Genomic DNA, 24,817 nt, shown 5'->3' with positions numbered 1-24,817 from the left:
AAAAAAAAAGAAACTTGCCCAGCCTCAAGCTGCTTAGCATTTGCGATCTGACCAGAGCTGGCACATACAGCTTAGAGTGGCCAATGACAGATTGTTCAAACCAGTGCGGCTCTTTTCAAGAGGAATACAATCGTCAGGGAAAGCTTGGATCAAAACGAAAAAACCAAGTCAACGGTACCAGGGATTCCCAGCCAGTCTCCCATGCTGGTACTTGCCTAGCCTCAAGCTGCTTAGCATTTGCGATCTGACGAGGGCAGGCACATTCAGCTTAGTGTGGCCATTGACCGATTGCTTTCGCGTCTGCTAGTCTTTTCAAGATGAAAACAATCGTAAGGGAAAGCTTTGAGAAAAAAAAAATAGCAAGTCAACGGTACCGGGGATTCCCAGCCAGTCTCCCATGCCGGTACTTGCCCAGCCTCAAGCTGCTTAGCGTTTGCGATCTGACGAGGGCAGGCACATTCAGCTTAGAGTGGCCATTGACGGACAACTAGCACCACAGCGGGTCTTTTCAAGAGATATAAAATTGTAAGGGAAAGCTTTGATAAACCCCCCCCCCCCAAAAAAAAAAAAAAAAGAAACTTGCCCAGCCTCAAGCTGCTTAGCATTTGCGATCTAACCAGAGCTGGCACATTCAGCTTAGAGTGGCCAATGACAGATTGTTCACACCAGTGCGGCTCTTTTCAAGAGGAATACAATCGTCAGGGAAAGCTTGGATCAAAACGAAAAACCAAGTCAACGGTACCAGGGATTCCCAGCCAGTCTCCCATGCTGGTACTTGCCTAGCCTCAAGCTGCTTAGCATTTGCTATCTGACGAGGGCAGGCACATTCAGCTTAGTGTGGCCATTGACCGATTGCTTTCGCGTCTGCTAGTCTTTTCAAGATGAAAACAATCGTAAGGGAAAGCTTTGAGAAAAACAAAATAGCAAGTCAACGGTACCGGGGATTCCCAGCCAGTCTCCCATGCCGGTACTTGCCCAGCCTCAAGCTGCTTAGCGTTTGCGATCTGACGAGGGCAGGCACATTCAGCTTAGAGTGGCCATTGACGGACAACTAGCACCACAGCGGGTCTTTTCAAGAGATATAAAATTGTAAGGGAAAGCTTTGATAAACCCCCCCCCCCAAAAAAAAAAAAAAGAAACTTGCCCAGCCTCAAGCTGCTTAGCATTTGCAATCTAACCAGAGCTGGCACATTCAGCTTAGAGTGGCCAATGACAGATTGTTCACACCAGTGCGGCTCTTTTCAAGAGGAATACAATCGTCAGGGAAAGCTTGGATCAAAACGAAAAAACCAAGTCAACGGTACCAGGGATTCCCAGCCAGTCTCCCATGCTGGTACTTGCCTAGCCTCAAGCTGCTTAGCATTTGCGATCTGACGAGGGCAGGCACATTCAGCTTAGTGTGGCCATTGACCGATTGCTTTCGCGTCTGCTAGTCTTTTCAAGATGAAAACAATCGCAAGGGAAAGCTTTGAGAAAAACAAAATAGCAAGTCAACGGTACCGGGGATTCCCAGCCAGTCTCCCATGCTGGTACTTGCCCAGCCTCAAGCTGCTTAGCGTTTGCGATCTGACGAGGGCAGGCACATTCAGCTTAGAGTGGCCATTGACGGACAACTAGCACCACAGCGGGTCTTTTCAAGAGATATAAAATTGTAAGGGAAAGCTTTGATAAACCCCCCCCCCCAAAAAAAAAAAAAAAAAAGAAAAAAGAAACTTGCCCAGCCTCAAGCTGCTTAGCATTTGCGATCTGACCAGAGCTGGCACATTCAGCTTAGAGTGGCCAATGACAGATTGTTCAAACCAGTGCGGCTCTTTTCAAGAGGAATACAATCGTCAGGGAAAGCTTGGATCAAAACGAAAAAACCAAGTCAACGGTACCAGGGATTCCCAGCCAGTCTCCCATGCTGGTACTTGCCTAGCCTCAAGCTGCTTAGCATTTGCGATCTGACGAGGGCAGGCACATTCAGCTTAGTGTGGCCATTGACCGATTGCTTTTGCGTCTGCTAGTCTTTTCAAGATGAAAACAATCGTAAGGGAAAGCTTTGAGAAAAAAAAAATAGCAAGTCAACGGTACCGGGGATTCCCAGCCAGTCTCCCATGCCGGTACTTGCCCAGCCTCAAGCTGCTTAGCGTTTGCGATCTGACGAGGGCAGGCACATTCAGCTTAGAGTGGCCATTGACGGACAACTAGCACCACAGCGGGTCTTTTCAAGAGATATAAAATTGTAAGGGAAAGCTTTGATAAACACCCCCCCCCCAAAAAAAAAAAAGAAACTTGCCCAGCCTCAAGCTGCTTAGCATTTGCGATCTGACCAGAGCTGGCACATTCAGCTTAGAGTGGCCAATGACAAATTGTTCACACCAGTGCGGCTCTTTTCAAGAGGAATACAATCGTTAGGGAAAGCTTGGATCAAAACGAAAAAACCAAGTCAACGTTACCAGGGATTCCCAGCCAGTCTCCCATGCTGGTACTTGCCTAGCCCCAAGCTGCTTAGCATTTGCGATCTGACGAGGGCAGGCACATTCAGCTTAGTGTGGCCATTGACCGATTGCTTTCGCGTCTGCTAGTCTTTTCAAGATGAAAACAATCGTAAGGGAAAGCTTTGAGAAAAACAAAATAGCAAGTCAACGGTACCGGGGATTCCCAGCCAGTCTCCCATGCCGGTACTTGCCCAGCCTCAAGCTGCTTAGCGTTTGCGATCTGACGAGGGCAGGCACATTCAGCTTAGAGTGGCCATTGACGGACAACTAGCACCACAGCGGGTCTTTTCAAGAGATATAAAATTGTAAGGGAAAGCTTTGATAAACCCCCCCCCCCAAAAAAAAAAAAAAAAAGAAACTTGCCCAGCCTCAAGCTGCTTAGCATTTGCGATCTAACCAGAGCTGGCACATTCAGCTTAGAGTGGCCAATGACAGATTGTTCACACCAGTGCGGCTCTTTTCAAGAGGAATACAATCGTCAGGGAAAGCTTGGATCAAAACGAAAAAACCAAGTCAACGGTACCAGGGATTCCCAGCCAGTCTCCCATGCTGGTACTTGCCTAGCCTCAAGCTGCTTAGCATTTGCGATCTGACGAGGGCAGGCACATTCAGCTTAGTGTGGCCATTGACCGATTGCTTTCGCGTCTGCTAGTCTTTTCAAGATGAAAACAATCGTAAGGGAAAGCTTTGAGAAAAACAAAATAGCAAGTCAACGGTACCGGGGATTCCCAGCCAGTCTCCCATGCCGGTACTTGCCCAGCCTCAAGCTGCTTAGCGTTTGCGATCTGACGAGGGCAGGCACATTCAGCTTAGAGTGGCCATTGACGGACAACTAGCACCACAGCGGGTCTTTTCAAGAGATATAAAATTGTAAGGGAAAGCTTTGATAAACCCCCCCCCCAAAAAAAAAAAAAAAAAAGAAACTTGCCCAGCCTCAAGCTGCTTAGCATTTGCGATCTAACCAGAGCTGGCACATTCAGCTTAGAGTGGCCAATGACAGATTGTTCACACCAGTGCGGCTCTTTTCAAGAGGAATACAATCGTCAGGGAAAGCTTGGATCAAAACGAAAAACCAAGTCAACGGTACCAAGGATTCCCAGCCAGTCTCCCATGCTGGTACTTGCCTAGCCTCAAGCTGCTTAGCATTTGCGATCTGACGAGGGCAGGCACATTCAGCTTAGTGTGGCCATTGACCGATTGCTTTCGCGTCTGCTAGTCTTTTCAAGATGAAAACAATCGTAAGGGAAAGCTTTGAGAAAAACAAAATAGCAAGTCAACGGTACCGGGGATTCCCAGCCAGTCTCCCATGCCGGTACTTGCCCAGCCTCAAGCTGCTTAGCGTTTGCGATCTGACGAGGGCAGGCACATTCAGCTTAGAGTGGCCATTGACGGACAACTAGCACCACAGCGGGTCTTTTCAAGAGATATAAAATTGTAAGGGAAAGCTTTGATAAACCACCCCCCCAAAAAAAAAAAAAAAAGAAAAAAGAAACTTGCCCAGCCTCAAGCTGCTTAGCATTTGCGATCTGACCAGAGCTGGCACATTCAGCTTAGAGTGGCCAATGACAGATTGTTCAAACCAGTGCGGCTCTTTTCAAGAGGAATACAATCGTCAGGGAAAGCTTGGATCAAAACGAAAAAACCAAGTCAACGGTACCAGGGATTCCCAGCCAGTCTCCCATGCTGGTACTTGCCTAGCCTCAAGCTGCTTAGCATTTGCGATCTGACGAGGGCAGGCACATTCAGCTTAGTGTGGCCATTGACCGATTGCTTTCGCGTCTGCTAGTCTTTTCAAGATGAAAACAATCGTAAGGGAAAGCTTTGAGAAAAAAAAAATAGCAAGTCAACGGTACCGGGGATTCCCAGCCAGTCTCCCATGCCGGTACTTGCCCAGCCTCAAGCTGCTTAGCGTTTGCGATCTGACGAGGGCAGGCACATTCAGCTTAGAGTGGCCATTGACGGACAACTAGCACCACAGCGGGTCTTTTCAAGAGATATAAAATTGTAAGGGAAAGCTTTGATAACCCCCCCCCCCCCAAAAAAAAAAAAGAAACTTGCCCAGCCTCAAGCAGCTTAGCATTTGCGATCTGACCAGAGCTGGCACATTCAGCTTAGAGTGGCCAATGACAAATTGTTCACACCAGTGCGGCTCTTTTCAAGAGGAATACAATCGTTAGGGAAAGCTTGGATCAAAACGAAAAAACCAAGTCAACGGTACCAGGGATTCCCAGCCAGTCTCCCATGCTGGTACTTGCCTAGCCCCAAGCTGCTTAGCATTTGCGATCTGACGAGGGCAGGCACATTCAGCTTAGTGTGGCCATTGACCGATTGCTTTCGCGTCTGCTAGTCTTTTCAAGATGAAAACAATCGTAAGGGAAAGCTTTGAGAAAAACAAAATAGCAAGTCAACGGTACCGGGGATTCCCAGCCAGTCTCCCATGCCGGTACTTGCCCAGCCTCAAGCTGCTTAGCGTTTGCGATCTGACGAGGGCAGGCACATTCAGCTTAGAGTGGCCATTGACGGACAACTAGCACCACAGCGGGTCTTTTCAAGAGATATAAAATTGTAAGGGAAAGCTTTGATAAACCCCCCCCCCCAAAAAAAAAAAAAAAAAGAAACTTGCCCAGCCTCAAGCTGCTTAGCATTTGCGATCTAACCAGAGCTGGCACATTCAGCTTAGAGTGGCCAATGACAGATTGTTCACACCAGTGCGGCTCTTTTCAAGAGGAATACAATCGTCAGGGAAAGCTTGGATCAAAACGAAAAAACCAAGTCAACGGTACCAGGGATTCCCAGCCAGTCTCCCATGCTGGTACTTGCCTAGCCTCAAGCTGCTTAGCATTTGCGATCTGACGAGGGCAGGCACATTCAGCTTAGTGTGGCCATTGACCGATTGCTTTTGCGTCTGCTAGTCTTTTCAAGATGAAAACAATCGTAAGGGAAAGCTTTGAGAAAAAAAAAATAGCAAGTCAACGGTACCGGGGATTCCCAGCCAGTCTCCCATGCCGGTACTTGCCCAGCCTCAAGCTGCTTAGCGTTTGCGATCTGACGAGGGCAGGCACATTCAGCTTAGAGTGGCCATTGACGGACAACTAGCACCACAGCGGGTCTTTTCAAGAGATATAAAATTGTAAGGGAAAGCTTTGATAAACCACCCCCCCAAAAAAAAAAAAAAGAAACTTGCCCAGCTTCAAGCTGCTTAGCATTTGCGATCTAACCAGAGCTGGCACATTCAGCTTAGAGTGGCCAATGACAGATTGTTCACACCAGTGCGGCTCTTTTCAAGAGGAATACAATCGTCAGGGAAAGCTTGGATCAAAACGAAAAAACCAAGTCAACGGTACCAGGGATTCCCAGCCAGTCTCCCATACTGGTACTTGCCTAGCCTCAAGCTGCTTAGCATTTGCGATCTGACGAGGGCAGGCACATTCAGCTTAGTGTGGCCATTGACCGATTGCTTTCGCGTCTGCTAGTCTTTTCAAGATGAAAACAATCGTAAGGGAAAGCTTTGAGAAAAACAAAATAGCAAGTCAACGGTACCGGGGATTCCCAGCCAGTCTCCCATGCCGGTACTTGCCCAGCCTCAAGCTGCTTAGCGTTTGCGATCTGACGAGGGCAGGCACATTCAGCTTAGAGTGGCCATTGACGGACAACTAGCACCACAGCGGGTCTTTTCAAGAGATATAAAATTGTAAGGGAAAGCTTTGATAAACCCCCCCCCAAAAAAAAAAAAAAAAAAAAGAAACTTGCCCAGCCTCAAGCTGCTTAGCATTTGCGATCTGACCAGAGCTGGCACATTCAGCTTAGAGTGGCCAATGACAGATTGTTCAAACCAGTGCGGCTCTTTTCAAGAGGAATACAATCGTCAGGGAAAGCTTGGATCAAAATGAAAAAACCAAGTCAACGGTACCAGGGATTCCCAGCCAGTCTCCCATGCTGGTACTTGCCTAGCCTCAAGCTGCTTAGCATTTGCGATCTGACGAGGGCAGGCACATTCAGCTTAGTGTGGCCATTGACCGATTGCTTTCGCGTCTGCTAGTCTTTTCAAGATGAAAACAATCGTAAGGGAAAGCTTTGAGAAAAACAAAATAGCAAGTCAACGGTATCGGGGATTCCCAGCCAGTCTCCCATGCCGGTACTTGCCCAGCCTCAAGCTGCTTAGCGTTTGCGATCTGACGAGGGCAGGCACATTCAGCTTAGAGTGGCCATTGACGGACAACTAGCACCACAGCGGGTCTTTTCAAGAGATATAAAATTGTAAGGGAAAGCTTTGATAAACCCCCCCCCCAAAAAAAAAAAAAGAAACTTGCCCAGCCTCAAGCTGCTTAGCATTTGCGATCTAACCAGAGCTGGCACATTCAGCTTAGAGTGGCCAATGACAGATTGTTCACACCAGTGCGGCTCTTTTCAAGAGGAATACAATCGTCAGGGAAAGCTTGGATCAAAACGAAAAAACCAAGTCAACGGTACCAGGGATTCCCAGCCAGTCTCCCATGCTGGTACTTGCCTAGCCTCAAGCTGCTTAGCATTTGCGATTTGACGAGGGCAGGCACATTCAGCTTAGTGTGGCCATTGACCGATTGCTTTCGCGTCTGCTAGTCTTTTCAAGATGAAAACAATCGTAAGGGAAAGCTTTGAGAAAAACAAAATAGCAAGTCAACGGTACCGGGGATTCCCAGCCAGTCTCCCATGCCGGTACTTGCCCAGCCTCAAGCTGCTTAGCGTTTGCGATCTGACGAGGGCAGGCACATTCAGCTTAGAGTGGCCATTGACGGACAACTAGCACCACAGCGGGTCTTTTCAAGAGATATAAAATTGTAAGGGAAAGCTTTGATAAACCCCCCCCCCCAAAAAAAAAAAAAAGAAACTTGCCCAGCCTCAAGCTGCTTAGCATTTGCGATCTAACCAGAGCTGGCACATTCAGCTTAGAGTGGCCAATGACAGATTGTTCACACCAGTGCGGCTCTTTTCAAGAGGAATACAATCGTCAGGGAAAGCTTGGATCAAAACGAAAAAACCAAGTCAACGGTACCAGGGATTCCCAGCCAGTCTCCCATGCTGGTACTTGCCTAGCCTCAAGCTGCTTAGCATTTGCGATCTGACGAGGGCAGGCGCATTCAGCTTAGTGTGGCCATTGACCGATTGCTTTCGCGTCTGCTAGTCTTTTCAAGATGAAAACAATCGTAAGGGAAAGCTTTGAGAAAAACAAAATAGCAAGTCAACGGTACCGGGGATTCCCAGCCAGTCTCCCATGCCGGTACTTGCCCAGCCTCAAGCTGCTTAGCGTTTGCGATCTGACGAGGGCAGGCACATTCAGCTTTGAGTGGCCATTGACGGACAACTAGCACCACAGCGGGTCTTTTCATGAGATATAAAATTGTAAGGGAAAGCTTTGATAAACCCCCCCCCCCAAAAAAAAAAAAAAAAAACTTGCCCAGCCTCAAGCTGCTTAGCATTTGCGATCTGACCAGAGCTGGCACATTCAGCTTAGAGTGGCCAATGACAAATTGTTCACACCAGTGCGGCTCTTTTCAAGAGGAATACAATCGTCAGGGAAAGCTTGGATCAAAACGAAAAAACCAAGTCAACGGTACCAGGGATTCCCAGCCAGTCTCCCATGCTGGTACTTGCCTAGCCTCAAGCTGCTTAGCATTTGCGATCTGACGAGGGCAGGCACATTCAGCTTAGTGTGGCCATTGACCGATTGCTTTCGCATCTGCTAGTCTTTTCAAGATGAAAACAATCGTAAGGGAAAGCTTTGAGAAAAACAAAATAGCAAGTCAACGGTACCGGGGATTCCCAGCCAGTCTCCCATGCCGGTACTTGCCCAGCCTCAAGCTGCTTAGCGTTTGCGATCTGACGAGGGCAGGCACATTCAGCTTAGAGTGGCCATTGACGGACAACTAGCACCACAGCGGGTCTTTTCATGAGATATAAAATTGTAAGGGAAAGCTTTGATAAACCCCCCCCCAAAAAAAAAAAAAAAAAAACTTGCCCAGCCTCAAGCTGCTTAGCATTTGCGATCTGACCAGAGCTGGCACATTCAGCTTAGAGTGGCCAATGACAAATTGTTCACACCAGTGCGGCTCTTTTCAAGAGGAATACAATCGTTAGGGAAAGCTTGGATCAAAACTAAAAAACCAAGTCAACGGTACCAGGGATTCCCAGCCAGTCTCCCATGCTGGTACTTGCCTAGCCTCAAGCTGCTTAGCATTTGCGATCTGACGAGGGCAGGCACATTCAGCTTAGTGTGGCCATTGACCGATTGCTTTCGCGTCTGCTAGTCTTTTCAAGATGAAAACAATCGTAAGGGAAAGCTTTGAGAAAAACAAAATAGCAAGTCAACGGTACTGGGGATTCCCAGCCAGTCTCCCATGCCGGTACTTGCCCAGCCTCAAGCTGCTTAGCGTTTGCGATCTGACGAGGGCAGGCACATTCAGCTTAGAGTGGCCATTGACGGACAACTAGCACCACAGCGGGTCTTTTCAAGAGATATAAAATTGTAAGGGAAAGCTTTGATAAACCCCCCCCCCCAAAAAAAAAAAAAAAAAACTTGCCCAGCCTCAAGCTGCTTAGCATTTGCGATCTGACCAGAGCTGGCACATTCAGCTTAGAGTGGCCAACGACAGATTGTTCACACCAGTGCGGCTCTTTTCAAGAGGAATACAATCGTCAGGGAAAGCTTGGATCAAAACGAAAAAACCAAGTCAACGGTACCAGGGATTCCCAGCCAGTCTCCCATGCTGGTACTTGCCTAGCCTCAAGCTGCTTAGCATTTGCGATCTGACGAGGGTAGGCACATTCAGCTTAGTGTGGCCATTGACCGATTGCTTTCGCGTCTGCTAGTCTTTTCAAGATGAAAACAATCGTAAGGGAAAGCTTTGAGAAAAAAAAAATAGCAAGTCAACGGTACCGGGGATTCCCAGCCAGTCTCCCATGCCGGTACTTGCCTAGCCTCAAGCTGCTTAGCATTTGCGATCTGACGAGGGCAGGCACATTCAGCTTAGTGTGGCCATTGACCGATTGCTTTCGCGTCTGCTAGTCTTTTCAAGATGAAAACAATCGTAAGGGAAAGCTTTGAGAAAAACAAAATAGCAAGTCAACGGTACTGGGGATTCCCAGCCAGTCTCCCATGCCGGTACTTGCCCAGCCTCAAGCTGCTTAGCGTTTGCGATCTGACGAGGGCAGGCACATTCAGCTTAGAGTGGCCATTGACAGACAACTAGCACCACAGCGGGTCTTTTCAAGAGATATAAAATTGTAAGGGAAAGCTTTGATAAACCCCCCCCCCAAAAAAAAAAAAAAAAAAAAAAAAAAAGAAACTTGCCCAGCCTCAAGCTGCTTAGCATTTGCGATCTGACCAGAGCTGGCACATTCAGCTTAGAGTGGCCAATGACAGATTGTTCAAACCAGTGCGGCTCTTTTCAAGAGGAATACAATCGTCAGGGAAAGCTTGGATCAAAACGAAAAAAACAAGTCAACGGTACCAGGGATTCCCAGCCAGTCTCCCATGCTGGTACTTGCCTAGCCTCAAGCTGCTTAGCATTTGCAATCTGACGAGGGCAGGCACATTCAGCTTAGTGTGGCCATTGACCGATTGCTTTCGCGTCTGCTAGTCTTTTCAAGATGAAAACAATCGTAAGGGAAAGCTTTGAGAAAAAAAAAATAGCAGGTCAACGGTACCGGGGATTCCCAGCCAGTCTCCCATGCCGGTACTTGCCCAGCCTCAAGCTGCTTAGCGTTTGCGATCTGACGAGGGCAGGCACATTCAGCTTAGAGTGGCCATTGACGGACAACTAGCACCACAGCGGGTCTTTTCAAGAGATATAAAATTGTAAGGGAAAGCTTTGATAACCCCCCCCCCCCCCCAAAAAAAAAAAGAAACTTGCCCAGCCTCAAGCTGCTTAGCATTTGCGATCTAACCAGAGCAGGCACATTCAGCTTAGAGTGGCCCATGACAGATTGTTCACACCAGTGCGGCTCTTTTCAAGAGGAATACAATCGTCAGGGAAAGCTTGGATCAAAACGAAAAAACCAAGTCAACGGTACCAGGGATTCCCAGCCAGTCTCCCATGCTGGTACTTGCCTAGCCTCAAGCTGCTTAGCATTTGCGATCTGACGAGGGCAGGCACATTCAGCTTAGTGTGGCCATTGACCGATTGCTTTCGCGTCTGCTAGTCTTTTCAAGATGAAAACAATCGTAAGGGAAAGCTTTGAGAAAAACAAAATAGCAAGTCAACGGTACCGGGGATTCCCAGCCAGTCTCCCATGCCGGTACTTGCCCAGCCTCAAGCTGCTTAGCGTTTGCGATCTGACGAGGGCAGGCACATTCAGCTTAGAGTGGCCATTGACGGACAACTAGCACCACAGCGGGTCTTTTCAAGAGATATAAAATTGTAAGGGAAAGCTTTGATAAACCCCCCCCCCCAAAAAAAAAAAAAAAGAAACTTGCCCAGCCTCAAGCTGCTTAGCATTTGCGATCTAACCAGAGCTGGCACATTCAGCTTAGAGTGGCCAATGACAGATTGTTCACACCAGTGCGGCTCTTTTCAAGAGGAATACAATCGTCAGGGAAAGCTTGGATCAAAACGAAAAAACCAAGTCAACGGTACCAGGGATTCCCAGCCAGTCTCCCATGCTGGTACTTGCCTAGCCTCAAGCTGCTTAGCATTTGCAATCTGACGAGGGCAGGCACATTCAGCTTAGTGTGGCCATTGACCGATTGCTTTCGCGTCTGCTAGTCTTTTCAAGATGAAAACAATCGTAAGGGAAAGCTTTGAGAAAAACAAAATAGCAAGTCAACGGTACCGGGGATTCCCAGCCAGTCTCCCATGCCGGTACTTGCCCAGCCTCAAGCTGCTTAGCGTTTGCGATCTGACGAGGGCAGGCACATTCAGCTTAGAGTGGCCATTGACGGACAACTAGCACCACAGCGGGTCTTTTCAAGAGATATAAAATTGTAAGGGAAAGCTTTGATAAACCCCCCCCCCAAAAAAAAAAAAAAAAAAAAGAAACTTGCCCAGCCTCAAGCTGCTTAGCATTTGCGATCTGACCAGAGCTGGCACATTCAGCTTAGAGTGGCCAATGACAGATTGTTCAAACCAGTGCGGCTCTTTTCAAGAGGAATACAATCGTCAGGGAAAGCTTGGATCAAAACGAAAAAACCAAGTCAACGGTACCAGGGATTCCCAGCCAGTCTCCCATGCTGGTACTTGCCTAGCCTCAAGCTGCTTAGCATTTGCGATCTGACGAGGGCAGGCACATTCAGCTTAGTGTGGCCATTGACCGATTGCTTTCGCGTCTGCTAGTCTTTTCAAGATGAAAACAATCGTAAGGGAAAGCTTTGAGAAAAAAAAAATAGCAAGTCAACGGTACCGGGGATTCCCAGCCAGTCTCCCATGCCGGTACTTGCCCAGCCTCAAGCTGCTTAGCGTTTGCGGTCTGACGAGGGCAGGCACATTCAGCTTAGAGTGGCCATTGACGGACAACTAGCACCACAGCGGGTCTTTTCAAGAGATATAAAATTGTAAGGGAAAGCTTTGATAAACCCCCCCCCCCAAAAAAAAAAAAAAGAAACTTGCCCAGCCTCAAGCTGCTTAGCATTTGCGATCTAACCAGAGCTGGCACATTCAGCTTAGAGTGGCCAATGACAGATTGTTCACACCAGTGCGGCTCTTTTCAAGAGGAATACAATCGTCAGGGAAAGCTTGGATCAAAACGAAAAAACCAAGTCAACGGTACCAGGGATTCCCAGCCAGTCTCCCATGCTGGTACTTGCCTAGCCTCAAGCTGCTTAGCATTTGCGATCTGACGAGGGCAGGCACATTCAGCTTAGTGTGGCCATTGACCGATTGCTTTCGCGTCTGCTAGTCTTTTCAAGATGAAAACAATCGTAAGGGAAAGCTTTGAGAAAAACAAAATAGCAAGTCAACGGTACCGGGGATTCCCAGCCAGTCTCCCATGCCGGTACTTGCCCAGCCTCAAGCTGCTTAGCGTTTGCGATCTGACGAGGGCAGGCACATTCAGCTTAGAGTGGCCATTGACGGACAACTAGCACCACAGCGGGTCTTTTCAAGAGATATAAAATTGTAAGGGAAAGCTTTGATAACCCCCCCCCCCCCAAAAAAAAAAAAAAAAAAAAAAGAAACTTGCCCAGCCTCAAGCTGCTTAGCATTTGCGATCTGACCAGAGCTGGCACATTCAGCTTAGAGTGGCCAATGACAGATTGTTCAAACCAGTGCGGCTCTTTTCAAGAGGAATACAATCGTCAGGGAAAGCTTGGATCAAAACGAAAAAACCAAGTCAACGGTACCAGGGATTCCCAGCCAGTCTCCCATGCTGGTACTTGCCTAGCCTCAAGCTGCTTAGCATTTGCGATCTGACGAGGGCAGGCACATTCAGCTTAGTGTGGCCATTGACTGATTGCTTTCGCGTCTGCTAGTCTTTTCAAGATGAAAACAATCGTAAGGGAAAGCTTTGAGAAAAACAAAATAGCAAGTCAACGGTACCGGGGATTCCCAGCCAGTCTCCCATGCCGGTACTTGCCCAGCCTCAAGCTGCTTAGCGTTTGCGATCTGACGAGGGCAGGCACATTCAGCTTAGAGTGGCCATTGACGGACAACTAGCACCACAGCGGGTCTTTTCAAGAGATATAAAATTGTAAGGGAAAGCTTTGATAAACCCCCCCCCCAAAAAAAAAAAAAGAAACTTGCCTAGCCTCAAGCTGCTTAGCATTTGCGATCTAACCAGAGCTGGCACATTCAGCTTAGAGTGGCCAATGACAGATTGTTCACACCAGTGCGGCTCTTTTCAAGAGGAATACAATCGTCAGGGAAAGCTTGGATCAAAACGAAAAAACCAAGTCAACGGTACCAGGGATTCCCAGCCAGTCTCCCATGCTGGTACTTGCCTAGCCTCAAGCTGCTTAGCATTTGCGATCTGACGAGGGCAGGCACATTCAGCTTAGTGTGGCCATTGACCGATTGCTTTCGCATCTGCTAGTCTTTTCAAGATGAAAACAATCGTAAGGGAAAGCTTTGAGAAAAACAAAATAGCAAGTCAACGGTACCGGGGATTCCCAGCCAGTCTCCCATGCCGGTACTTGCCCAGCCTCAAGCTGCTTAGCGTTTGCGATCTGACGAGGGCAGGCACATTCAGCTTAGAGTGGCCATTGACGGACAACTAGCACCACAGCGGGTCTTTTCATGAGATATAAAATTGTAAGGGAAAGCTTTGATAAACCCCCCCCCAAAAAAAAAAAAAAAAAAACTTGCCCAGCCTCAAGCTGCTTAGCATTTGCGATCTGACCAGAGCTGGCACATTCAGCTTAGAGTGGCCAATGACAAATTGTTCACACCAGTGCGGCTCTTTTCAAGAGGAATACAATCGTTAGGGAAAGCTTGGATCAAAACTAAAAAACCAAGTCAACGGTACCAGGGATTCCCAGCCAGTCTCCCATGCTGGTACTTGCCTAGCCTCAAGCTGCTTAGCATTTGCGATCTGACGAGGGCAGGCACATTCAGCTTAGTGTGGCCATTGACCGATTGCTTTCGCGTCTGCTAGTCTTTTCAAGATGAAAACAATCGTAAGGGAAAGCTTTGAGAAAAACAAAATAGCAAGTCAACGGTACTGGGGATTCCCAGCCAGTCTCCCATGCCGGTACTTGCCCAGCCTCAAGCTGCTTAGCGTTTGCGATCTGACGAGGGCAGGCACATTCAGCTTAGAGTGGCCATTGACGGACAACTAGCACCACAGCGGGTCTTTTCAAGAGATATAAAATTGTAAGGGAAAGCTTTGATAAACCCCCCCCCCCAAAAAAAAAAAAAAAAAACTTGCCCAGCCTCAAGCTGCTTAGCATTTGCGATCTGACCAGAGCTGGCACATTCAGCTTAGAGTGGCCAATGACAGATTGTTCACACCAGTGCGGCTCTTTTCAAGAGGAATACAATCGTCAGGGAAAGCTTGGATCAAAACGAAAAAACCAAGTCAACGGTACCAGGGATTCCCAGCCAGTCTCCCATGCTGGTACTTGCCTAGCCTCAAGCTGCTTAGCATTTGCGATCTGACGAGGGTAGGCACATTCAGCTTAGTGTGGCCATTGACCGATTGCTTTCGCGTCTGCTAGTCTTTTCAAGATGAAAACAATCGTAAGGGAAAGCTTTGAGAAAAAAAAAATAGCAAGTCAACGGTACCGGGGATTCCCAGCCAGTCTCCCATGCCGGTACTTGCCTAGCCTCAAGCTGCTTAGCATTTGCGATCTGACGAGGGCAGGCACATTCAGCTTAGTGTGGCCATTGACCGATTGCTTTCGCGTCTGCTAGTCTTTTCAAGATGAAAACAATCGTAAGGGAAAGCTTTGAGAAAAACAAAATAGCAAGTCAACGGTACTGGGGATTCCAAGCCAGTCTCCCATGCCGGTACTTGCCCAGCCTCAAGCTGCTTAGCGTTTGCGATCTGACGAGGGCAGGCACATTCAGCTTAGAGTGGCCATTGACAGACAACTAGCACCACAGCGGGTCTTTTCAAGAGATATAAAATTGTAAGGGAAAGCTTTGATAAACCCCCCCCCCCAAAAAAAAAAAAAAAAAAAAAAAAAAGAAACTTGCCCAGCCTCAAGCTGCTTAGCATTTGCGATCTGACCAGAGCTGGCACATTCAGCTTAGAGTGGCCAATGACAGATTGTTCAAACCAGTGCGGCTCTTTTCAAGAGGAATACAATCGTCAGGGAAAGCTTGGATCAAAACGAAAAAAACAAGTCAACGGTACCAGGGATTCCCAGCCAGTCTCCCATGCTGGTACTTGCCTAGCCTCAAGCTGCTTAGCATTTGCAATCTGACGAGGGCAGGCACATTCAGCTTAGTGTGGCCATTGACCGATTGCTTTCGCGTCTGCTAGTCTTTTCAAGATGAAAACAATCGTAAGGGAAAGCTTTGAGAAAAAAAAAATAGCAGGTCAACGGTACCGGGGATTCCCAGCCAGTCTCCCATGCCGGTACTTGCCCAGCCTCAAGCTGCTTAGCGTTTGCGATCTGACGAGGGCAGGCACATTCAGCTTAGAGTGGCCATTGACGGACAACTAGCACCACAGCGGGTCTTTTCAAGAGATATAAAATTGTAAGGGAAAGCTTTGATAACCCCCCCCCCCCCCAAAAAAAAAAAGAAACTTGCCCAGCCTCAAGCTGCTTAGCATTTGCGATCTAACCAGAGCAGGCACATTCAGCTTAGAGTGGCCAATGACAGATTGTTCACACCAGTGCGGCTCTTTTCAAGAGGAATACAATCGTCAGGGAAAGCTTGGATCAAAACGAAAAAACCAAGTCAACGGTACCAGGGATTCCCAGCCAGTCTCCCATGCTGGTACTTGCCTAGCCTCAAGCTGCTTAGCATTTGCGATCTGACGAGGGCAGGCACATTCAGCTTAGTGTGGCCATTGACCGATTGCTTTCGCGTCTGCTAGTCTTTTCAAGATGAAAACAATCGTAAGGGAAAGCTTTGAGAAAAACAAAATAGCAAGTCAACGGTACCGGGGATTCCCAGCCAGTCTCCCATGCCGGTACTTGCCCAGCCTCAAGCTGCTTAGCGTTTGCGATCTGACGAGGGCAGGCACATTCAGCTTAGAGTGGCCATTGACGGACAACTAGCACCACAGCGGGTCTTTTCAAGAGATATAAAATTGTAAGGGAAAGCTTTGATAAACCCCCCCCCCCAAAAAAAAAAAAAAAGAAACTTGCCCAGCCTCAAGCTGCTTAGCATTTGCGATCTAACCAGAGCTGGCACATTCAGCTTAGAGTGGCCAATGACAGATTGTTCACACCAGTGCGGCTCTTTTCAAGAGGAATACAATCGTCAGGGAAAGCTTGGATCAAAACGAAAAAACCAAGTCAACGGTACCAGGGATTCCCAGCCAGTCTCCCATGCTGGTACTTGCCTAGCCTCAAGCTGCTTAGCATTTGCAATCTGACGAGGGCAAGCACATTCAGCTTAGTGTGGCCATTGACCGATTGCTTTCGCGTCTGCTAGTCTTTTCAAGATGAAAACAATCGTAAGGGAAAGCTTTGAGAAAAACAAAATAGCAAGTCAACGGTACCGGGGATTCCCAGCCAGTCTCCCATGCCGGTACTTGCCCAGCCTCAAGCTGCTTAGCGTTTGCGATCTGACGAGGGCAGGCACATTCAGCTTAGAGTGGCCATTGACGGACAACTAGCACCACAGCGGGTCTTTTCAAGAGATATAAAATTGTAAGGGAAAGCTTTGATAAACCCCCCCCCCAAAAAAAAAAAAAAAAAAAAAAAAAAAAGAAACTTGCCCAGCCTCAAGCTGCTTAGCATTTGCGATCTGACCAGAGCTGGCACATTCAGCTTAGAGTGGCCAATGACAGATTGTTCAAACCAGTGCGGCTCTTTTCAAGAGGAATACAATCGTCAGGGAAAGCTTGGATCAAAACGAAAAAACCAAGTCAACGGTACCAGGGATTCCCAGCCAGTCTCCCATGCTGGTACTTGCCTAGCCTCAAGCTGCTTAGCATTTGCGATCTGACGAGGGCAGGCACATTCAGCTTAGTGTGGCCATTGACCGATTGCTTTCGCGTCTGCTAGTCTTTTCAAGATGAAAACAATCGTAAGGGAAAGCTTTGAGAAAAAAAAAATAGCAAGTCAACGGTACCGGGGATTCCCAGCCAGTCTCCCATGCCGGTACTTGCCCAGCCTCAAGCTGCTTAGCGTTTGCGGTCTGACGAGGGCAGGCACATTCAGCTTAGAGTGGCCATTGACGGACAACTAGCACCACAGCGGGTCTTTTCAAGAGATATAAAATTGTAAGGGAAAGCTTTGATAAACCCCCCCCCCAAAAAAAAAAAAAAAGAAACTTGCCCAGCCTCAAGCTGCTTAGCATTTGCGATCTAACCAGAGCTGGCACATTCAGCTTAGAGTGGCCAATGACAGATTGTTCACACCAGTGCGGCTCTTTTCAAGAGGAATACAATCGTCAGGGAAAGCTTGGATCAAAACGAAAAAACCAAGTCAACGGTACCAGGGATTCCCAGCCAGTCTCCCATGCTGGTACTTGCCTAGCCTCAAGCTGCTTAGCATTTGCGATCTGACGAGGGCAGGCACATTCAGCTTAGTGTGGCCATTGACCGATTGCTTTCGCGTCTGCTAGTCTTTTCAAGATGAAAACAATCGTAAGGGAAAGCTTTGAGAAAAACAAAATAGCAAGTCAACGGTACCGGGGATTCCCAGCCAGTCTCCCATGCCGGTACTTGCCCAGCCTCAAGCTGCTTAGCGTTTGCGATCTGACGAGGGCAGGCACATTCAGCTTAGAGTGGCCATTGACGGACAACTAGCACCACAGCGGGTCTTTTCAAGAGATATAAAATTGTAAGGGAAAGCTTTGATAACCCCCCCCCCCCAAAAAAAAAAAAAAAAAAAAAGAAACTTGCCCAGCCTCAAGCTGCTTAGCATTTGCGATCTGACCAGAGCTGGCACATTCAGCTTAGAGTGGCCAATGACAGATTGTTCAAACCAGTGCGGCTCTTTTCAAGAGGAATACAATCGTCAGGGAAAGCTTGGATCAAAACGAAAAAACCAAGTCAACGGTACCAGGGATTCCCAGCCAGTCTCCCATGCTGGTACTTGCCTAGCCTCAAGCTGCTTAGCATTTGCGATCTGACGAGGGCAGGCACATTCAGCTTAGTGTGGCCATTGACTGATTGCTTTCGCGTCTGCTAGTCTTTTCAAGATGAAAACAATCGTAAGGGAAAGCTTTGAGAAAAACAAAATAGCAAGTCAACGGTACCGGGGATTCCCAGCCAGTCTCCCATGCCGGTACTTGCCCAGCCTCAAGCTGCTTAGCGTTTGCGATCTGACGAGGGCAGGCACATTCAGCTTAGAGTGGCCATTGACGGACAACTAGCACCACAGCGGGTCTTTTCAAGAGATATAAAATTGTAAGGGAAAGCTTTGATAAACCCCCCCCCCCCAAAAAAAAAAAAAAAAAAAAAGAAACTTGCCCAGCCTCAAGCTGCTTAGCATTTGCGATCTGACCAGTGCTGGCACATTCAGCTTAGAGTGGCCAATGACAGATTGTTCAAACCAGTGCGGCTCTTTTCAAGAGGAATACAATCGTCAGGGAAAGCTTGGATCAAAACGAAAAAACCAAGTCAACGGTACCAGGGATTCCCAGCCAGTCTCCCATGCTGGTACTTGCCTAGCCTCAAGCTGCTTAGCATTTGCGATCTGACGAGGGCAGGCACATTCAGCTTAGTGTGGCCATTGACCGATTGCTTTCGCGTCTGCTAGTCTTTTCAAGATGAAAACAATCGTAAGGGAAAGCTTTGAGAAAAACAAAATAGCAAGTCAACGGTACCGGGGATTCCCAGCCAGTCTCCCATGCCGGTACTTGCCCAGCCTCAAGCTGCTTAGCGTTTGCGATCTGACGAGGGCAGGCACATTCAGCTTAGAGTGGCCATTGACGGACAACTAGCACCACAGCGGGTCTTTTCAAGAGATATAAAATTGTAAGGGAAAGCTTTGATAAACCCCCCCCCAAAAAAAAAAAAAAAAAAGAAAAAAGAAACTTGCCCAGCCTCAAGCTGCTTAGCGTTTGCGATCTGACGAGGGCAGGCACATTCAGCTTAGAGTGGCCATTGACGGACAACTAGCACCACAGCGGGTCTTTTCAAGAGATATAAAATTGTAAGTGAAAGCTTTGATAAACCCCCCCCCCCCCAAAAAAAAAAAAGAAACTTGCCCAGCCTCAAGCTGCTTAGCATTTGCGATCTGACCAGAGCTGGCACATTTAGCTTAGAGTGGCCAATGACAAGTTGTTCACACCAGTGCGGCTCTTTTCAAGAGGAATACAATCGTTAGGGAAAGCTTGGATCAAAACGAAAAAACCAAGTCAACGGTACCAGGGATTCCCAGCCAGTCTCCCATGCTGGTAGTTGCCTAGCCCCAAGCTGCTTAGCATTTGCGATCTGACGAGGGCAGGCACATTCAGCTTAGTGTGGCCATTGACCGATTGCTTTCGCGTCTGCTAGTCTTTTCAAGATGAAAACAATCGTAAGGGAAAGCTTTGAGAAAAACAAAATAGCAAGTCAACGGTACCGGGGATTCCCAGCCAGTCTCCCATGCCGGTACTTGCCCAGCCTCAAGCTGCTTAGCGTTTGCGATCTGACGAGGGCAGGCACATTCAGCTTAGAGTGGCCATTGACGGACAACTAGCACCACAGCGGGTCTTTTCAAGAGATATAAAATTGTAAGGGAAAGCTTTGATAAACCCCCCCCCCCAAAAAAAAAAAAAAAGAAACTTGCCCAGCCTCAAGCTGCTTAGCATTTGCGATCTAACCAGAGCTGGCACATTCAGCTTAGAGTGGCCAATGACAGATTGTTCACACCAGTGCGGCTCTTTTCAAGAGGAATACAATCGTCAGGGAAAGCTTGGATCAAAACGAAAAAACCAAGTCAACGGTACCAGGGATTCCCAGCCAGTCTCCCATGCTGGTACTTGCCTAGCCTCAAGCTGCTTAGCATTTGCGATCTGACGAGGGCAGGCACATTCAGCTTAGTGTGGCCATTGACCGATTGCTTTCGCGTCTGCTAGTCTTTTCAAGATGAAAACAATCGTAAGGGAAAGCTTTGAGAAAAACAAAATAGCAAGTCAACGGTACCGGGGATTCCCAGCCAGTCTCCCATGCCGGTACTTGCCCAGCCTCAAGCTGCTTAGCGTTTGCGATCTGACGAGGGCAGGCACATTCAGCTTAGAGTGGCCATTGACGGACAACTAGCACCACAGCGGGTCTTTTCAAGAGATATAAAATTGTAAGGGAAAGCTTTGATAAACCCCCCCCCCCAAAAAAAAAAAAAAAAAAAAAAAAAAAAAGAAACTTGCCCAGCCTCAAGCTGCTTAGCATTTGCGATCTGACCAGAGCTGGCACATTCAGCTTAGAGTGGCCAATGACAGATTGTTCAAACCAGTGCGGCTCTTTTCAAGAGGAATACAATCGTCAGGGAAAGCTTGGATCAAAACGAAAAAACCAAGTCAACGGTACCAGGGATTCCCAGCCAGTCTCCCATGCTGGTACTTGCCTAGCCTCAAGCTGCTTAGCATTTGCGATCTGACGAGGGCAGGCACATTCAGCTTAGTGTGGCCATTGACCGATTGCTTTCGCGTCTGCTAGTCTTTTCAAGATGAAAACAATTGTAAGGGAAAGCTTTGAGAAAAAAAAAATAGCAATTCAGCGGTACCGGGGATTCCCAGCCAGTCTCCCATGCCGGTACTTGCCCAGCCTCAAGCTGCTTAGCGTTTGCGATCTGACGAGGGCAGGCACATTCAGCTTAGAGTGGCCATTGACGGACAACTAGCACCACAGCGGGTCTTTTCAAGAGATATAAAATTGTAAGGGAAAGCTTTGATAAACCCCCCCCCAAAAAAAAAAAAAGAAACTTGCCCAGCCTCAAGCTGCTTAGCATTTGCGATCTAACCAGAGCTGGCACATTCAGCTTAGAGTGGCCAATGACAGATTGTTCACACCAGTGCGGCTCTTTTCAAGAGGAATACAATCGTCAGGAAAAGCTTGGATCAAAACGAAAAAACCAAGTCAACGGTACCAGGGATTCCCAGCCAGTCTCCCATGCTGGTACTTGCCTAGCCTCAAGCTGCTTAGCATTTGCGATCTGACGAGGGCAGGCACATTCAGCTTAGTGTGGCCATTGACCGATTGCTTTCGCGTCTGCTAGTCTTTTCAAGATGAAAACAATCGTAAGGGAAAGCTTTGAGAAAAACAAAATAGCAAGTCAACGGTACCGGGGATTCCCAGCCAGTCTCCCATGCCGGTACTTGCCCAGCCTCAAGCTGCTTAGCGTTTGCGATCTGACGAGGGCAGGCACATTCAGCTTAGAGTGGCCATTGACGGACAACTAGCACCACAGCGGGTCTTTTCAAGAGATATAAAATTGTAAGGGAAAGCTTTGATAAACCCCCCCCAAAAAAAAAAAAAAAAAAAAAAAAAAGAAACTTGCCCAGCCTCAAGCTGCTTAGCATTTGCGATCTGACCAGAGCTGGCACATTCAGCTTAGAGTGGCCAATGACAGATTGTTCAAACCAGTGCGGCTCTTTTCAAGAGGAATACAATCGTCAGGGAAAGCTTGGATCAAAACGAAAAAAACAAGTCAACGGTACCAGGGATTCCCAGCCAGTCTCCCATGCTGGTACTTGCCTAGCCTCAAGCTGCTTAGCATTTGCGATCTGACGAGGGCAGGCACATTCAGCTTAGTGTGGCCATTGACCGATTGCTTTCGCGTCTGCTAGTCTTTTCAAGATGAAAACAATCGTAAGGGAAAGCTTTGAGAAAAACAAAATAGCAAGTCAACGGTACCGGGGATTCCCAGCCAGTCTCCCATGCCGGTACTTGCCCAGCCTCAAGCTGCTTAGCGTTTGCGATCTGACGAGGGCAGGCACATTCAGCTTAGAGTGGCCATTGACGGACAACTAGCACCACAGCGGGTCTTTTCAAGAGATATAAAATTGTAAGGGAAAGCTTTGATAAACCCCCCCCCCCAAAAAAAAAAAAAGAAACTTGCCCAGCCTCAAGCTGCTTAGCATTTGCGATCTAATCAGAGCTGGCACATTCAGCTTAGAGTGGCCAATGACAGATTGTTCAAACCAGTGCGGCTCTTTTCAAGAGGAATACAATCGTCAGGGAAAGCTTGGATCAAAACGAAAAAACCAAGTCAACGGTACCAGGGATTCCCAGCCAGTCTCCCATGCTGGTACTTGCCTAGCCTCAAGCTGCTTAGCATTTGCGATCTGACGAGGGCAGGCACATTCAGCTTAGTGTGGCCATTGACCGATTGCTTTCGCGTCTGCTAGTCTTTTCAAGATGAAAACAATCGTAAGGGAAAGCTTTGAGAAAAAAAAAATAGCAAGTCAACGGTACCGGGGATTCCCAGCCAGTCTCCCATGCCGGTACTTTCCCAGCCTCAAGCTGCTTAGCGTTTGCGATCTGACGAGGGCAGGCACATTCAGCTTAGAGTGGCCATTGACGGACAACTAGCACCACAGCGGGTCTTTTCAAGAGATATAAAATTGTAAGGGAAAGCTTTGATAAACCCCCCCCCCCCCAAAAAAAAAAAAGAAACTTGCCCAGCCTCAAGCTGCTTAGCATTTGCGATCTGACCAGAGCTGGCACATTCAGCTTAGAGTGGCCAATGACAGATTGTTCACACCAGTGCGTCTCTTTTCAAGAGGAATACAATCGTTAGGGAAAGCTTGGATCAAAACGAAAAAACCAAGTCAACGGTACCAGGGATTCCCAGCCAGTCTCCCATGCTGGTACTTGCCTAGCCTCAAGCTGCTTAGCATTTGCGATCTGACGAGGGCAGGCACATTCAGCTTAGTGTGGCCATTGACCGATTGCTTTCGCGTCTGCTAGTCTTTTCAAGATGAAAACAATCGTAAGGGAAAGCTTTGAGAAAAACAAAATAGCAAGTCAACGGTACCGGGGATTCCCAGCCAGTCTCCCATGCCGGTACTTGCCCAGCCTCAAGCTGCTTAGCGTTTGCGATCTGACGAGGGCAGGCACATTCAGCTTAGAGTGGCCATTGACGGACAACTAGCACCACAGCGGGTCTTTTCAAGAGATATAAAATTGTAAGGGAAAGCTTTGATAAACCCCCCCCGCAAAAAAAAAAAAAAAAAAAAAAGAAACTTGCCCAGCCTCAAGCTGCTTAGCATTTGCGATCTGACCAGAGCTGGCACATTCAGCTTAGAGTGGCTAATGACAGATTGTTCAAACCAGTGCGGCTCTTTTCAAGAGGAATACAATCGTCAGGGAAAGCTTGGATCAAAACGAAAAAACCAAGTCAACGGTACCAGGGATTCCCAGCCAGTCTCCCATGCTGGTACTTGCCTAGCCTCAAGCTGCTTAGCATTTGCGATCTGACGAGGGCAGGCACATTCAGCTTAGTGTGGCCATTGACTGATTGCTTTCGCGTCTGCTAGTCTTTTCAAGATGAAAACAATCGTAAGGGAAAGCTTTGAGAAAAACAAAATAGCAAGTCAACGGTACCGGGGATTCCCAGCCAGTCTCCCATGCCGGTACTTGCCCAGCCTCAAGCTGCTTAGCGTTTGCGATCTGACGAGGGCAGGCACATTCAGCTTAGAGTGGCCATTGACGGACAACTAGCACCACAGCGGGTCTTTTCAAGAGATATAAAATTGTAAGGGAAAGCTTTGATAAACCCCCCCCCCCCAAAAAAAAAAAAAAAAAAAAAAGAAACTTGCCCAGCCTCAAGCTGCTTAGCATTTGCGATCTGACCAGAGCTGGCACATTCAGCTTAGAGTGGCCAATGACAGATTGTTCAAACCAGTGCGGCTCTTTTCAAGAGGAATACAATCGTCAGGGAAAGCTTGGATCAAAACGAAGTCAACGGTACCAGGGATTCCCAGCCAGTCTCCCATGCTGGTACTTGCCTAGCCTCAAGCTGCTTAGCATTTGCGATCTGACGAGGGCAGGCACATTCAGCTTAGTGTGGCCATTGACCGATTGCTTTCGCGTCTGCTAGTCTTTTCAAGATGAAAACAATCGTAAGGGAAAGCTTTGAGAAAAACAAAATAGCAAGTCAACGGTACCGGGGATTCCCAGCCAGTCTCCCATGCCGGTACTTGCCCAGCCTCAAGCTGCTTAGCGTTTGCGATCTGACGAGGGCAGGCACATTCAGCTTAGAGTGGCCATTGACGGACAACTAGCACCACAGCGGGTCTTTTCAAGAGATATAAAATTGTAAGGGAAAGCTTTGATAAACCCCCCCCCCAAAAAAAAAAAAAAAAAGAAAAAAGAAACTTGCCCAGCCTCAAGCTGCTTAGCATTTGCGATCTGACCAGAGCTGGCACATTCAGCTTAGAGTGGCCAATGACAGATTGCTCAAACCAGTGCGGCTCTTTTCAAGAGGAATACAATCGTCAGGGAAAGCTTGGATCAAAATGAAAAAACCAAGTCAACGGTACCAGGGATTCCCAGCCAGTCTCCCATGCTGGTACTTGCCTAGCCTCAAGCTGCTTAGCATTTGCGATCTGACGAGGGCAGGCACATTCAGCTTAGTGTGGCCATTGACCGATTGCTTTCGCGTCTGCTAGTCTTTTCAAGATGAAAACAATCGTAAGGGAAAGCTTTGAGAAAAAAAAAATAGCAAGTCAACGGTACCGGGGATTCCCAGCCAGTCTCCCATGCCGGTACTTGCCCAGCCTCAAGCTGCTTAGCGTTTGCGATCTGACGAGGGCAGGCACATTCAGCTTAGAGTGGCCATTGACGGACAACTAGCACCACAGCGGGTCTTTTCAAGA

The 24,817-nt window shown here is 47.9% G+C and overlaps 85 pseudogenes; all 85 read right to left on the bottom strand.

Annotated features, from left to right (window-relative positions):
* Positions 1-166: 166 nt before the first annotated feature.
* LOC143799790 (5S ribosomal RNA) lies at positions 167-285 on the bottom strand (annotated as a pseudogene).
* Positions 286-362: 77 nt separating this feature from the next.
* Positions 363-481, bottom strand: LOC143799153 (5S ribosomal RNA; annotated as a pseudogene).
* A 249-nt stretch (positions 482-730) lies between these two features.
* On the bottom strand, positions 731-849 carry LOC143800426 (5S ribosomal RNA; annotated as a pseudogene).
* A 77-nt stretch (positions 850-926) lies between these two features.
* Positions 927-1,045, bottom strand: LOC143799152 (5S ribosomal RNA; annotated as a pseudogene).
* A 247-nt stretch (positions 1,046-1,292) lies between these two features.
* On the bottom strand, positions 1,293-1,411 carry LOC143799779 (5S ribosomal RNA; annotated as a pseudogene).
* A 77-nt stretch (positions 1,412-1,488) lies between these two features.
* LOC143798815 (5S ribosomal RNA) lies at positions 1,489-1,607 on the bottom strand (annotated as a pseudogene).
* Positions 1,608-1,865: 258 nt separating this feature from the next.
* Positions 1,866-1,984, bottom strand: LOC143799768 (5S ribosomal RNA; annotated as a pseudogene).
* A 77-nt stretch (positions 1,985-2,061) lies between these two features.
* LOC143799151 (5S ribosomal RNA) lies at positions 2,062-2,180 on the bottom strand (annotated as a pseudogene).
* Positions 2,181-2,426: 246 nt separating this feature from the next.
* Positions 2,427-2,545, bottom strand: LOC143800751 (5S ribosomal RNA; annotated as a pseudogene).
* Positions 2,546-2,622: 77 nt separating this feature from the next.
* On the bottom strand, positions 2,623-2,741 carry LOC143799150 (5S ribosomal RNA; annotated as a pseudogene).
* Positions 2,742-2,991: 250 nt separating this feature from the next.
* On the bottom strand, positions 2,992-3,110 carry LOC143799756 (5S ribosomal RNA; annotated as a pseudogene).
* A 77-nt stretch (positions 3,111-3,187) lies between these two features.
* LOC143799147 (5S ribosomal RNA) lies at positions 3,188-3,306 on the bottom strand (annotated as a pseudogene).
* Positions 3,307-3,555: 249 nt separating this feature from the next.
* Positions 3,556-3,674, bottom strand: LOC143798594 (5S ribosomal RNA; annotated as a pseudogene).
* A 77-nt stretch (positions 3,675-3,751) lies between these two features.
* Positions 3,752-3,870, bottom strand: LOC143799146 (5S ribosomal RNA; annotated as a pseudogene).
* A 255-nt stretch (positions 3,871-4,125) lies between these two features.
* Positions 4,126-4,244, bottom strand: LOC143799745 (5S ribosomal RNA; annotated as a pseudogene).
* A 77-nt stretch (positions 4,245-4,321) lies between these two features.
* LOC143799145 (5S ribosomal RNA) lies at positions 4,322-4,440 on the bottom strand (annotated as a pseudogene).
* A 246-nt stretch (positions 4,441-4,686) lies between these two features.
* Positions 4,687-4,805, bottom strand: LOC143798046 (5S ribosomal RNA; annotated as a pseudogene).
* A 77-nt stretch (positions 4,806-4,882) lies between these two features.
* On the bottom strand, positions 4,883-5,001 carry LOC143799144 (5S ribosomal RNA; annotated as a pseudogene).
* Positions 5,002-5,251: 250 nt separating this feature from the next.
* LOC143799734 (5S ribosomal RNA) lies at positions 5,252-5,370 on the bottom strand (annotated as a pseudogene).
* A 77-nt stretch (positions 5,371-5,447) lies between these two features.
* On the bottom strand, positions 5,448-5,566 carry LOC143799143 (5S ribosomal RNA; annotated as a pseudogene).
* Positions 5,567-5,812: 246 nt separating this feature from the next.
* Positions 5,813-5,931, bottom strand: LOC143795747 (5S ribosomal RNA; annotated as a pseudogene).
* Positions 5,932-6,008: 77 nt separating this feature from the next.
* LOC143799142 (5S ribosomal RNA) lies at positions 6,009-6,127 on the bottom strand (annotated as a pseudogene).
* Positions 6,128-6,378: 251 nt separating this feature from the next.
* LOC143799722 (5S ribosomal RNA) lies at positions 6,379-6,497 on the bottom strand (annotated as a pseudogene).
* Positions 6,498-6,938: 441 nt separating this feature from the next.
* On the bottom strand, positions 6,939-7,057 carry LOC143800595 (5S ribosomal RNA; annotated as a pseudogene).
* A 77-nt stretch (positions 7,058-7,134) lies between these two features.
* Positions 7,135-7,253, bottom strand: LOC143799141 (5S ribosomal RNA; annotated as a pseudogene).
* A 247-nt stretch (positions 7,254-7,500) lies between these two features.
* Positions 7,501-7,619, bottom strand: LOC143798506 (5S ribosomal RNA; annotated as a pseudogene).
* A 443-nt stretch (positions 7,620-8,062) lies between these two features.
* LOC143799711 (5S ribosomal RNA) lies at positions 8,063-8,181 on the bottom strand (annotated as a pseudogene).
* A 77-nt stretch (positions 8,182-8,258) lies between these two features.
* LOC143799140 (5S ribosomal RNA) lies at positions 8,259-8,377 on the bottom strand (annotated as a pseudogene).
* Positions 8,378-8,623: 246 nt separating this feature from the next.
* On the bottom strand, positions 8,624-8,742 carry LOC143799698 (5S ribosomal RNA; annotated as a pseudogene).
* A 77-nt stretch (positions 8,743-8,819) lies between these two features.
* On the bottom strand, positions 8,820-8,938 carry LOC143798534 (5S ribosomal RNA; annotated as a pseudogene).
* A 247-nt stretch (positions 8,939-9,185) lies between these two features.
* On the bottom strand, positions 9,186-9,304 carry LOC143800709 (5S ribosomal RNA; annotated as a pseudogene).
* Positions 9,305-9,381: 77 nt separating this feature from the next.
* LOC143798450 (5S ribosomal RNA) lies at positions 9,382-9,500 on the bottom strand (annotated as a pseudogene).
* A 77-nt stretch (positions 9,501-9,577) lies between these two features.
* On the bottom strand, positions 9,578-9,696 carry LOC143798533 (5S ribosomal RNA; annotated as a pseudogene).
* Positions 9,697-9,955: 259 nt separating this feature from the next.
* On the bottom strand, positions 9,956-10,074 carry LOC143798869 (5S ribosomal RNA; annotated as a pseudogene).
* A 77-nt stretch (positions 10,075-10,151) lies between these two features.
* On the bottom strand, positions 10,152-10,270 carry LOC143798783 (5S ribosomal RNA; annotated as a pseudogene).
* A 247-nt stretch (positions 10,271-10,517) lies between these two features.
* Positions 10,518-10,636, bottom strand: LOC143799687 (5S ribosomal RNA; annotated as a pseudogene).
* Positions 10,637-10,713: 77 nt separating this feature from the next.
* On the bottom strand, positions 10,714-10,832 carry LOC143799139 (5S ribosomal RNA; annotated as a pseudogene).
* A 248-nt stretch (positions 10,833-11,080) lies between these two features.
* Positions 11,081-11,199, bottom strand: LOC143798867 (5S ribosomal RNA; annotated as a pseudogene).
* Positions 11,200-11,276: 77 nt separating this feature from the next.
* Positions 11,277-11,395, bottom strand: LOC143799138 (5S ribosomal RNA; annotated as a pseudogene).
* Positions 11,396-11,647: 252 nt separating this feature from the next.
* LOC143799674 (5S ribosomal RNA) lies at positions 11,648-11,766 on the bottom strand (annotated as a pseudogene).
* A 77-nt stretch (positions 11,767-11,843) lies between these two features.
* Positions 11,844-11,962, bottom strand: LOC143800578 (5S ribosomal RNA; annotated as a pseudogene).
* A 247-nt stretch (positions 11,963-12,209) lies between these two features.
* On the bottom strand, positions 12,210-12,328 carry LOC143799663 (5S ribosomal RNA; annotated as a pseudogene).
* A 77-nt stretch (positions 12,329-12,405) lies between these two features.
* Positions 12,406-12,524, bottom strand: LOC143799136 (5S ribosomal RNA; annotated as a pseudogene).
* A 256-nt stretch (positions 12,525-12,780) lies between these two features.
* Positions 12,781-12,899, bottom strand: LOC143799651 (5S ribosomal RNA; annotated as a pseudogene).
* Positions 12,900-12,976: 77 nt separating this feature from the next.
* Positions 12,977-13,095, bottom strand: LOC143799135 (5S ribosomal RNA; annotated as a pseudogene).
* A 245-nt stretch (positions 13,096-13,340) lies between these two features.
* Positions 13,341-13,459, bottom strand: LOC143799640 (5S ribosomal RNA; annotated as a pseudogene).
* Positions 13,460-13,536: 77 nt separating this feature from the next.
* On the bottom strand, positions 13,537-13,655 carry LOC143799134 (5S ribosomal RNA; annotated as a pseudogene).
* Positions 13,656-13,901: 246 nt separating this feature from the next.
* On the bottom strand, positions 13,902-14,020 carry LOC143799628 (5S ribosomal RNA; annotated as a pseudogene).
* Positions 14,021-14,097: 77 nt separating this feature from the next.
* Positions 14,098-14,216, bottom strand: LOC143798532 (5S ribosomal RNA; annotated as a pseudogene).
* A 247-nt stretch (positions 14,217-14,463) lies between these two features.
* Positions 14,464-14,582, bottom strand: LOC143800708 (5S ribosomal RNA; annotated as a pseudogene).
* Positions 14,583-14,659: 77 nt separating this feature from the next.
* Positions 14,660-14,778, bottom strand: LOC143798449 (5S ribosomal RNA; annotated as a pseudogene).
* A 77-nt stretch (positions 14,779-14,855) lies between these two features.
* Positions 14,856-14,974, bottom strand: LOC143800714 (5S ribosomal RNA; annotated as a pseudogene).
* A 259-nt stretch (positions 14,975-15,233) lies between these two features.
* On the bottom strand, positions 15,234-15,352 carry LOC143798866 (5S ribosomal RNA; annotated as a pseudogene).
* Positions 15,353-15,429: 77 nt separating this feature from the next.
* LOC143798781 (5S ribosomal RNA) lies at positions 15,430-15,548 on the bottom strand (annotated as a pseudogene).
* A 246-nt stretch (positions 15,549-15,794) lies between these two features.
* LOC143799616 (5S ribosomal RNA) lies at positions 15,795-15,913 on the bottom strand (annotated as a pseudogene).
* Positions 15,914-15,990: 77 nt separating this feature from the next.
* Positions 15,991-16,109, bottom strand: LOC143799133 (5S ribosomal RNA; annotated as a pseudogene).
* A 248-nt stretch (positions 16,110-16,357) lies between these two features.
* LOC143798483 (5S ribosomal RNA) lies at positions 16,358-16,476 on the bottom strand (annotated as a pseudogene).
* A 77-nt stretch (positions 16,477-16,553) lies between these two features.
* Positions 16,554-16,672, bottom strand: LOC143799131 (5S ribosomal RNA; annotated as a pseudogene).
* Positions 16,673-16,932: 260 nt separating this feature from the next.
* Positions 16,933-17,051, bottom strand: LOC143799605 (5S ribosomal RNA; annotated as a pseudogene).
* A 77-nt stretch (positions 17,052-17,128) lies between these two features.
* LOC143800577 (5S ribosomal RNA) lies at positions 17,129-17,247 on the bottom strand (annotated as a pseudogene).
* Positions 17,248-17,494: 247 nt separating this feature from the next.
* Positions 17,495-17,613, bottom strand: LOC143799592 (5S ribosomal RNA; annotated as a pseudogene).
* A 77-nt stretch (positions 17,614-17,690) lies between these two features.
* On the bottom strand, positions 17,691-17,809 carry LOC143799130 (5S ribosomal RNA; annotated as a pseudogene).
* A 254-nt stretch (positions 17,810-18,063) lies between these two features.
* LOC143799581 (5S ribosomal RNA) lies at positions 18,064-18,182 on the bottom strand (annotated as a pseudogene).
* Positions 18,183-18,259: 77 nt separating this feature from the next.
* On the bottom strand, positions 18,260-18,378 carry LOC143799129 (5S ribosomal RNA; annotated as a pseudogene).
* Positions 18,379-18,633: 255 nt separating this feature from the next.
* LOC143799569 (5S ribosomal RNA) lies at positions 18,634-18,752 on the bottom strand (annotated as a pseudogene).
* Positions 18,753-18,829: 77 nt separating this feature from the next.
* Positions 18,830-18,948, bottom strand: LOC143799128 (5S ribosomal RNA; annotated as a pseudogene).
* A 425-nt stretch (positions 18,949-19,373) lies between these two features.
* LOC143800738 (5S ribosomal RNA) lies at positions 19,374-19,492 on the bottom strand (annotated as a pseudogene).
* Positions 19,493-19,569: 77 nt separating this feature from the next.
* Positions 19,570-19,688, bottom strand: LOC143799127 (5S ribosomal RNA; annotated as a pseudogene).
* A 248-nt stretch (positions 19,689-19,936) lies between these two features.
* LOC143799556 (5S ribosomal RNA) lies at positions 19,937-20,055 on the bottom strand (annotated as a pseudogene).
* A 77-nt stretch (positions 20,056-20,132) lies between these two features.
* On the bottom strand, positions 20,133-20,251 carry LOC143799126 (5S ribosomal RNA; annotated as a pseudogene).
* A 262-nt stretch (positions 20,252-20,513) lies between these two features.
* LOC143799545 (5S ribosomal RNA) lies at positions 20,514-20,632 on the bottom strand (annotated as a pseudogene).
* Positions 20,633-21,072: 440 nt separating this feature from the next.
* LOC143799533 (5S ribosomal RNA) lies at positions 21,073-21,191 on the bottom strand (annotated as a pseudogene).
* A 77-nt stretch (positions 21,192-21,268) lies between these two features.
* LOC143799124 (5S ribosomal RNA) lies at positions 21,269-21,387 on the bottom strand (annotated as a pseudogene).
* A 256-nt stretch (positions 21,388-21,643) lies between these two features.
* Positions 21,644-21,762, bottom strand: LOC143799521 (5S ribosomal RNA; annotated as a pseudogene).
* A 77-nt stretch (positions 21,763-21,839) lies between these two features.
* Positions 21,840-21,958, bottom strand: LOC143799123 (5S ribosomal RNA; annotated as a pseudogene).
* Positions 21,959-22,204: 246 nt separating this feature from the next.
* Positions 22,205-22,323, bottom strand: LOC143799510 (5S ribosomal RNA; annotated as a pseudogene).
* Positions 22,324-22,400: 77 nt separating this feature from the next.
* LOC143798806 (5S ribosomal RNA) lies at positions 22,401-22,519 on the bottom strand (annotated as a pseudogene).
* A 247-nt stretch (positions 22,520-22,766) lies between these two features.
* On the bottom strand, positions 22,767-22,885 carry LOC143799497 (5S ribosomal RNA; annotated as a pseudogene).
* A 77-nt stretch (positions 22,886-22,962) lies between these two features.
* LOC143799122 (5S ribosomal RNA) lies at positions 22,963-23,081 on the bottom strand (annotated as a pseudogene).
* A 254-nt stretch (positions 23,082-23,335) lies between these two features.
* LOC143799486 (5S ribosomal RNA) lies at positions 23,336-23,454 on the bottom strand (annotated as a pseudogene).
* Positions 23,455-23,531: 77 nt separating this feature from the next.
* LOC143799121 (5S ribosomal RNA) lies at positions 23,532-23,650 on the bottom strand (annotated as a pseudogene).
* A 248-nt stretch (positions 23,651-23,898) lies between these two features.
* Positions 23,899-24,017, bottom strand: LOC143799475 (5S ribosomal RNA; annotated as a pseudogene).
* A 77-nt stretch (positions 24,018-24,094) lies between these two features.
* On the bottom strand, positions 24,095-24,213 carry LOC143799120 (5S ribosomal RNA; annotated as a pseudogene).
* Positions 24,214-24,469: 256 nt separating this feature from the next.
* Positions 24,470-24,588, bottom strand: LOC143799464 (5S ribosomal RNA; annotated as a pseudogene).
* Positions 24,589-24,665: 77 nt separating this feature from the next.
* LOC143799119 (5S ribosomal RNA) lies at positions 24,666-24,784 on the bottom strand (annotated as a pseudogene).
* Positions 24,785-24,817: the final 33 nt, after the last annotated feature.

The sequence above is a fragment of the Ranitomeya variabilis genome, chromosome 1, assembly GCF_051348905.1.
Source record: "Ranitomeya variabilis isolate aRanVar5 chromosome 1, aRanVar5.hap1, whole genome shotgun sequence".
Lineage (NCBI taxonomy): Eukaryota > Metazoa > Chordata > Amphibia > Anura > Dendrobatidae > Ranitomeya > Ranitomeya variabilis.
Note: the sequence above shows the minus strand (reverse complement) of the source record. Positions and strands in the feature narration are given on the sequence as shown.